Raw genomic sequence first — 7,972 nt, 5'->3', positions numbered from 1 at the left:
TAGTGATTATTGCTGTGTAATGGCTGTCCTCACTATAAAATCATCAGATTTTCAACAGACTTTCCTCTTCACTGTCACTTGCTTCTCAATAATGGTACATCCAAGTTGCCTTATATACACTGGGGAAGTAGGAGGGACAAATCATGGTGTAATGGAGGTAGTATACATAACCTCCTGCTTGTAAAAGAGTACAAAGCTGTATATGGAGGTTGTAGGAGTGTAGAGTAAATTCCAATTGGGGAATGTCTGTGGTACCTTGATGACATCCAGTTGAAAAGATCTCTGTTATTTTAGAACTGAATGAGAAACTATTGATATAACCCTCCAGATGAAAAAAACAAGCTAGTGCAGATCTGTATCTTTAAATTGTTCCATGTTTGAACTTTATATTATGTCTGTTGAAATCGATCACAATAGGTACTGTTACCTCTGAATGATACATTCCTCTTGCTCTGCATCTCTCAAGTGTCATATTTTGATGATGAGGAAGGTCTAGAAGACTTTCCTACTTCTTCAGAGGCAGACATGGAAAACCCACAAAATGTCTTGGCTGTAATAGCTTCCACATGTGTAAGTGGAATAAGTGAGATGGCCTTAGAGTATGTCGCAGAAGGGTTGAGCACGAAGATCATGATCTTCAAGCAGCATGAGAGGTGTTCTATCAGCAGTGGAAATAACCAAGCCAGACTATCACAATGATGACATAATTTGTCTCGTCTACTTTCTCAATGACTGTTCAGGAGGGACCAATAAGAGAATGGATAACAGACATACAACTTGTCGATAGAGCATCCTCTTGTAGAGCTCTGGGAGGATCCTTCCCAACACAATACATTTTAGTTACACAAATACTTCACAAGTTGAATGTGAGTCAATATGTGAAGTGTGAAAACCTTATAGAAATTTAACCAAACCTGAAGAGGTTTTCAATTCTTTGAAGAGAGTCGTCCTTGGGGTACATATAAGCATTTTCTGCGCTGAAAATGTCCTGTGACAGTTGTATCAATGTTTTTTAATAAAAATATTGTACAATAAATAAAAATCTTTTTATTTATTATACGGCCCCCACCTCGTGGAGTTACCTCCCGTTGAGCATGCGCACCAACTGGGTAAGCACCTAGGCCCTTATCATCATTCCTTCTGCTGTATAAGAACAGTGAACAGTGAACAGAATTGCGGGGAGGCGGGAGGCCCTACCCCAAGGACGACTCTCTTCAAAGAATTGAAAACCTCTTCAGGTTTGGTTAATTCTTTTTCAGAGAGATCGTCCTTGGGGTACATATATGCATAAACACAGACTCCCAAAGACCGGACGCCAGGGAGGAGGGAATTCTGTCAAGGCACACACAAATAGCGATCGTTAAGAATAATGTAACATACGCCATAATCACTCACCTGTCACATGTCCCGGGTTGAGCTTCAGCGAGAGGCATTATGGGAGGGTAACCGACAGGGAGGAAATGTACTCATAGACAACCTCGCAGGTTAGCATAAGCAGACGCACATGGTGCGAATGTAAACAAACCCCACCCACCTTATGGTCGATTAGAGTGCACCATAGGGGGGAAAAAACACTCGAGACCGCCCAGATCTCCGTAGAGGATCGAAAGGAGGTTATACACCCAACAGCGGACATGTCAATAAAACACAATATAGAACAGCAGCGTCAAATAACCAAGACTCACTCGGTCAGGGTGGCAGGACACTGTCCACTGGAGAGAACAGAACGGCCAAAGCTCGCACGATTACGAGAATGTGTATCGAGCTGATAGTGCCGAATAAACGTGCTAGGCCGGCTCCAAATAGCGGCAGAGCAGATCTCTTCAATGGGGAGTGCCGATGCAAAAGCTTTTGACGTGGCTACTGCCCTGACCGAGTGAGCCTTCAACCCCTCAGGGGGAGGCTTGCCCTTAGCCTGATACGCAGCACAAATGACCGAGACAAAGTCTGCTTGCTCGCCGGCACCCCAGCCTTCCCGCCACCGTAACAGCAGAACAGATGGGTACCCGTACGGATCCCCTGTGTTCGTTTGATATAGACCTTGAGAGTCTTACGGACATCCAACGGCTGAGTGCTCGTAGGAGAGGTCCCCGATGTGGAAGGCTGGGTAAGAGTAGGAAGTTCGATAGGAGCTGTCACATGGAAAGCGTGATCAACCTTCGGACGGTAAGTATCCGGGAGGCGAATACTGACACGATCAGTGTGAAACACAGTCAGCGCCGGGTCGGACGACATAGCATGTAAGTCGCCAACCCTACGCCCAGATGTTACCGCCACCAGAAAAACAGCCTTCCATGTTAACAACTGAATGGAAATAGCCGATAGACATGAGAACGTAGGACCGGACAGCCAATCGAGCACAATTGGCAAATCCCAAGGTGGGCTGGTTCGCCTGACAGCAGGTCGAACCTGATCCGCGCCAGCTAAAAACGCTCTACGAGAGGGTGCTGCCCCAGAAGAGCACCATCGACAGGGGTGTGAAAGGTGGAAATAGCGGTGGAGTAGCCACGAATGGTCGAAGCCGCCAGGCCTTCTTCCAAACGAGCTTGCAAAAACTCCAATACTCGGACTAAATCCTCAGAAAAGGGATCTGCAATCCCCCTATCTGAACACCAGCGCGCATAGCGGGACCACCTATCCTCATACTGAACGTTCGTCGAATCTCGCCTCGAAGCCAGAATAGTGTCTGCAACTGCTGCAGGAATTCCGTGTGCTTCGAGGCTAGACCTGACAGAGGCCAAGCCACCCACTGAATCCTTGGATTGGGGTGTGGCGCGCCGTTCTGAGTGAGAATGTCCGGTCGCAAAGGTAATAGAACAGGAGGCTGAGCCAGAAACCTGAGAATTACCGGAAACCAGCTCTGTGATGGCCAAAGTGGTGCCAGTAGCACAAGCAGCCGAGCTGGCTGGGTGGACAGCTGGGAGAGGACACGGGGAATGAGTGGTAACGGCGGGAACGCCCAGAGCACTTTGCCCGTCCAATCCAGCAGGAAGGCGTCGGCAGCCAACGCCCTCGGGTCCGGTATTCGAGAGCAGAAAACGGGTATCTGATTCGTCCCGCCGGACGCAAACAGATCCACCTGGAACGACCCGTACAACTGGGAGATAACTCCGAATATCTGCCGGTCGAGCATCCACTCGTGCAGGGCCAGGATCCGGCGAGAGAGCGTCTGCTGCGCGACGTTCTCCAGCCCGGAGATAAACAGGGAGTACCTGGCAATCGCGCACTGGTCGCATCAGAGGAGAAAGTCCCACGTCTCCGAAGAAGGCCTTCGGGACACCGTGCGCCGCCTTGCTTCAGGATGTACGACATGGCCGCTCGGTTGTCCAACTGAAGACGAACCACCTGGCCCTGGACATGCTCTCGGGCTCGAAAACCAACCGCACAGCTCTCAGTTCCAACACATTGATGTGAAGGCGGGCTTCGGCTTCGGACCAGAGTCCGGACACCGACAGACTGCCCAGAACAACCCCCCAGCCCGTGAGGGACTCATCGGTCTGAACTGTAAGAGCTGGCGTCGGGATTTCCAAAGGGACCCCCTTGGAGAGATTCCTGACATTGGTCCACCACTGAAGGTGAGGAGACAACCACCCGGGGACTGTGAGACTCCGCTCCAGGTCCTCCGAGTGAGCCCACAGACTCACCAAAGCTTGCTGTATAGGGCGCATCCTCAACCATGCCCGCCACACTACAGAGATAGTCGCCCCTATATGGCCCAGTAGACGGAACCAAGTCCGTGCTGGTGCCTGGGGCTGGGAGAGGAACGAAGACACCATCTCCCGTACTCTGGTGATCCGGTCGGGCGACAAGGAAACAAGATCCTTGTGAGTTTGGAACCTCGCCCCGAGAAAAACCAAGTCCTGGGTGGGTACCAGGTCGGATTTCTTGAGGTTGATGATCCACCCCAGTCGAACTAGAATGTCTATCACCTTGTGAGTAGAATCTAGGCTCGCTGGCTGTGTTAGCGCTCCGAGCAACCAGTCGTCGAGGTAAGGGTAACAACGCCTTCCTTGCGAACGAGCCGGGCTGAACAGAGGAGAGCACCGAGCGCAGTGTCTCCATCTTGAAGGATGGAACCTCTAGCATGCGATTCAACCCCTTGAGGTTGAGAATGGGACGGAACCCGCCATCTTTCTTCGGAACAAGGAAGTACGTGGAATAAAATCCCGCCTGTTCCTCGCCCAGTGGTAGGCGCTCTATAGCGGACTTGTCCAGCAAAGCCTGGACTTCGTCGCGCAGTATGTCCGCCCATACCTGACATGATGGCACCGGAGTGCGGCGTATGCCGGTGAAGTCTGGCGGACCTTGCTTCCACAGTGGTAGATGGCCGACACTGACGGTGGACAGCACCCAAGTGTTGCTTGTAGCCTTCTCCCACTCCGGCAGGAATAGAGAGAGGCGGCCTCCCACGGGGACGTCGGGTAAGAGTGCGTGAGTGGTCGCAAGTAGCGGAGCTGACTGGGATGGACACACGTCTACAGCCGGTGGGGTTAACGGGAGGTCGGTGCAGACCTCCTGCGCCCGCGAAAAGGCTGGGAGCCAGCCGAAGAGGACTGCTCCTTGCCCTTACCCTTGGCGGGACGGCTCCTCCGCCTACCCCTGCCCAGCGGCCGAAGCCAGCCAGCAGACTCGGGTGTAGGCTGCACCCTGGAGGAGGAAGCCGGAACGGGAGCGTGGGGGCGAGCAGCCCGCGGTTGCTCCAACAAGGCCTTGGAGTCCTTGAAGGAGGTAGCTGCAGCCTCCCGGATGACCTGCTGTGCCCCAGGAAACAACGTCGCTCCCAGACGGTAGGGGAGGTCCAGCAAGGCCTGCTGTGTAGCTGCCGAGTACCGAGACGTCGAAAGCCACAGCGTGCGCATCCCGATGACTGCGCACATCACCGTCGACGCTGCCAACCGCAAGGAGTCGCGAGCGAGGTGGGCCTGCACTTCGGAAAGTTGACGGAGGAGAACGACATGCTGAGAAACGTCTCCAGCGTGCCCCTCCACCTCCAGGGCCGACCTCTGAATCGAGGAGAGGTAGGCCTCATGGACCACCACCCGCACCTGCTGCATAGCATTCCGGTAAACCTCCTCGTAGGGTCGGTAAGCAAGCTGCAGGGGGGCGCCCGCGAGGGCAAAAGGTGGCGTCAAACGCCCTTGCCTGGTAGCCGGAGCTGCTCCGGAGGAAGCCGAGCCTCCCCCCAGGGCGACCGAAGTGAAAACACATTCGTCGACCACTGGCACTAAGAACAGGGAATCGTCCCCCAGCTGGTACCGCTTGACAAGCTCAGGCAAGTCAAAGCGGAGGCGTGACCCAGCCAGGAGGGGATCCACCACGTCCTGCACCAAGGCCAGCAGAATGCGGAGCAGCATCTGCGTGGGTTGCCTAGGGGCAAACGCCTCGCCTGGTAAGCGGAACTCAGTCGAATCCGAGCGGCTGGTAGGCACCGCGGCCTGGGGAATATACTCAGCAATGCGTTGCCGTCGAGAAACGGAAGGCACCCTCCGGCTCCTCGACCTCCCCAATGTCCATGGACTCGGATATCCTCCTCCGAGTCCGAGGCTGTGTCTCCTTGCGAAGAGGACCCGAACCCCGACTCAGTGGGCGGCCGCGCACCAGACACAGAGAGAGGGAAGGGAAGAACCGAAGCAGCGCCCCGCTTCAGTACCCAACACCATGCTCGAACTCCGGTCCCGAGACGCAGGAGGAAGACCAGGCAAAACTGGTACCTCCGCTCTCATGGGGCGGGACGGCGCAGGGACCGGAACCCCAGGAACCCTAAACGGACCCTGCTCCTCCGAGAGGGGGACTGGGAGCGAAGCCTCCCCCTCCGGGGCAGCCGAGGCGTCCGGACCCGAAGCCAGAGGCAACGGATCAACAGACGCCTCCAGGCCAAGGGATCGAGCCGGGCTCGGCGATCCCACCCCCAGACTCTCCGTCCCCTGCTCCGAGTGGGCAAGGAACTCCTGGCGGAGACCTCCAACTGACTCGTGAACAAGGGACTTCACCGAGTCCATATGCTGCTGGAATAATTGAGTGATTAGAGACATGTCAAAACCGCTAGGAGCAGTTGATTTAGCCTTTTTGCCTTTAGTTTTGGGCTTTTTAGCTTTAGACAGGGGCACCTGGGTCAGTTCCCCTCCCGCCTTTCGCATTTCCCGATAGAAGAGAAAGTCTGCAGCCCGCCTCTTCTGGGCGCAGGGGAGAAGCCCATACATATCTCGCACGTGTCAGGGTTATGGCCGCCTTTTTCAAGGCAAACTAGACACTTTTCATGACTGTCGGCACGGGGAATACTTTGCCCGCAGACAGTACAACCGGTAAATGCCTGAAAGCAAACACGCAAGCATGTAGCTAACAGCGGACCAGCAGCATAATATACACGTACAAAACATTGAAAATTACGTGAATGCGACCACGGGAAGAAATAGTTGGTTAAAACGCAATATTACAACCACGTGGCACGCTAAACTTCCCGCCATGGAATAGCAACACATGCGTAAACTACGGGAAAGTTAGTGTAAAATAATTAATACAAAGTCACAATTATGAGACAACCGACCGCAAAGCTTTACTGTTCCTTTCAAGGACAAAATAAAGACCATACATACAGGTGGTGGCGTCCCAGACATTATCCTCTTAAACTTTGAAAGATTGAAGGAGTTCAGCTCTGCCCGACATATCCGTACATGGCAGTGACAGCAGAAGGAATGATGATACGGGCCTAGGTGCTTACCCAGTTGGTGCGCATGCTCAACGGGAGGTAACTCCACGAGGTGGGGGCCGTATAATAAATAAAAAGATTTTTATTTATTGTACAATATTTTTATTAAAAAACATTGATACAACTGTCACAGGACATTTTCAGTGCAGAAAATGCTTATATGTACCCCAAGGACGATCTCTCTGAAAAAGAATACAGGTGTGAAGATCAACTGTTTTTTTGGAGTGTAAACAGCTACAAATAATTTCACTTTCAGAGGAAATAACTGCACCTAGTGCAGGTGCGGAGTATATTTGGTGGGAGTATGCAATGTACATTTGGATGTTTTGATTAGCACTAAGATTTGGTAGTATGAGGACAACAATGGCTATGATGTGATAGAGGTAGTGTATTTGGAGAGACCTGCTACATTCAGTTATGCACACAACTACACTTAAAGCCAAGGAAAATTCTGAAATACCCCCATAAAGTGTGGAGCAAAGTGAAGACACATTCACCTAACACTTCCCAGGTTATGTCAACATTTATTCACAAAACACATCAGCATTACTGTACAAAAATAAGAAATATCTAAGCTTTCAAGGTGAAACAGTAGTAAAATCTACCATCATACAGATGAGTATTTCTATTTTTTCAGCTTTCAAGCTCAATATTGGAAACTTTTGAATCTCAATATTTTATACTTTTGATGTAAGTACTCCAAATTACTTTGCGTTTTGATTGAGTAGACTAAACTTTCACATTAATGACTGCAAACATATCATTTAAATACATGTATAGAAATGTTCTATGAAAAGCCTGATTTGATTTTCAGAAGTATGAAGGATATTAACTTGATCTATGTGAAGACCAGCTGAAAGTCTGGAGATAACTGTATCAGCATGTCCATTAAATTCTTGATGAGTATCCAATATGCAGCACAGCCTCCTCTCATTGACCAGTCTGGCTGTCCCAGTATCACACAGTGGAGAGATCTATGATCACATACACTATACCTTATAGATAGCGCATCTCTACAGGTAACCACACAACACCACATGACAGTACGATGAACATCTAGGAAAACACAACAATGTGCATACTGCCAGCATGTAAATAACATACTTGATGGGGGAAAAGAAATGCCTGCACTTCTTAAGTACCATGAAATGACAATGAGGAATAACAGACTGATTGGTGCTTCATCTACATCAGTATTTCATATTTCTTTACAATTTTCCAAGGATAAGAATTAATTCAGTTTGATAAAAACAATTCACACAATTC

The sequence above is a fragment of the Haliotis rubra genome, unplaced genomic scaffold, assembly GCF_003918875.1.
Source record: "Haliotis rubra isolate DU_JTF1 unplaced genomic scaffold, ASM391887v1 Scf427, whole genome shotgun sequence".
In the NCBI taxonomy this organism is placed as follows: domain Eukaryota; kingdom Metazoa; phylum Mollusca; class Gastropoda; order Lepetellida; family Haliotidae; genus Haliotis; species Haliotis rubra.
The sequence above is the reverse complement of the archived record's forward strand: the minus strand, read 5'-3'. Positions refer to the sequence as shown.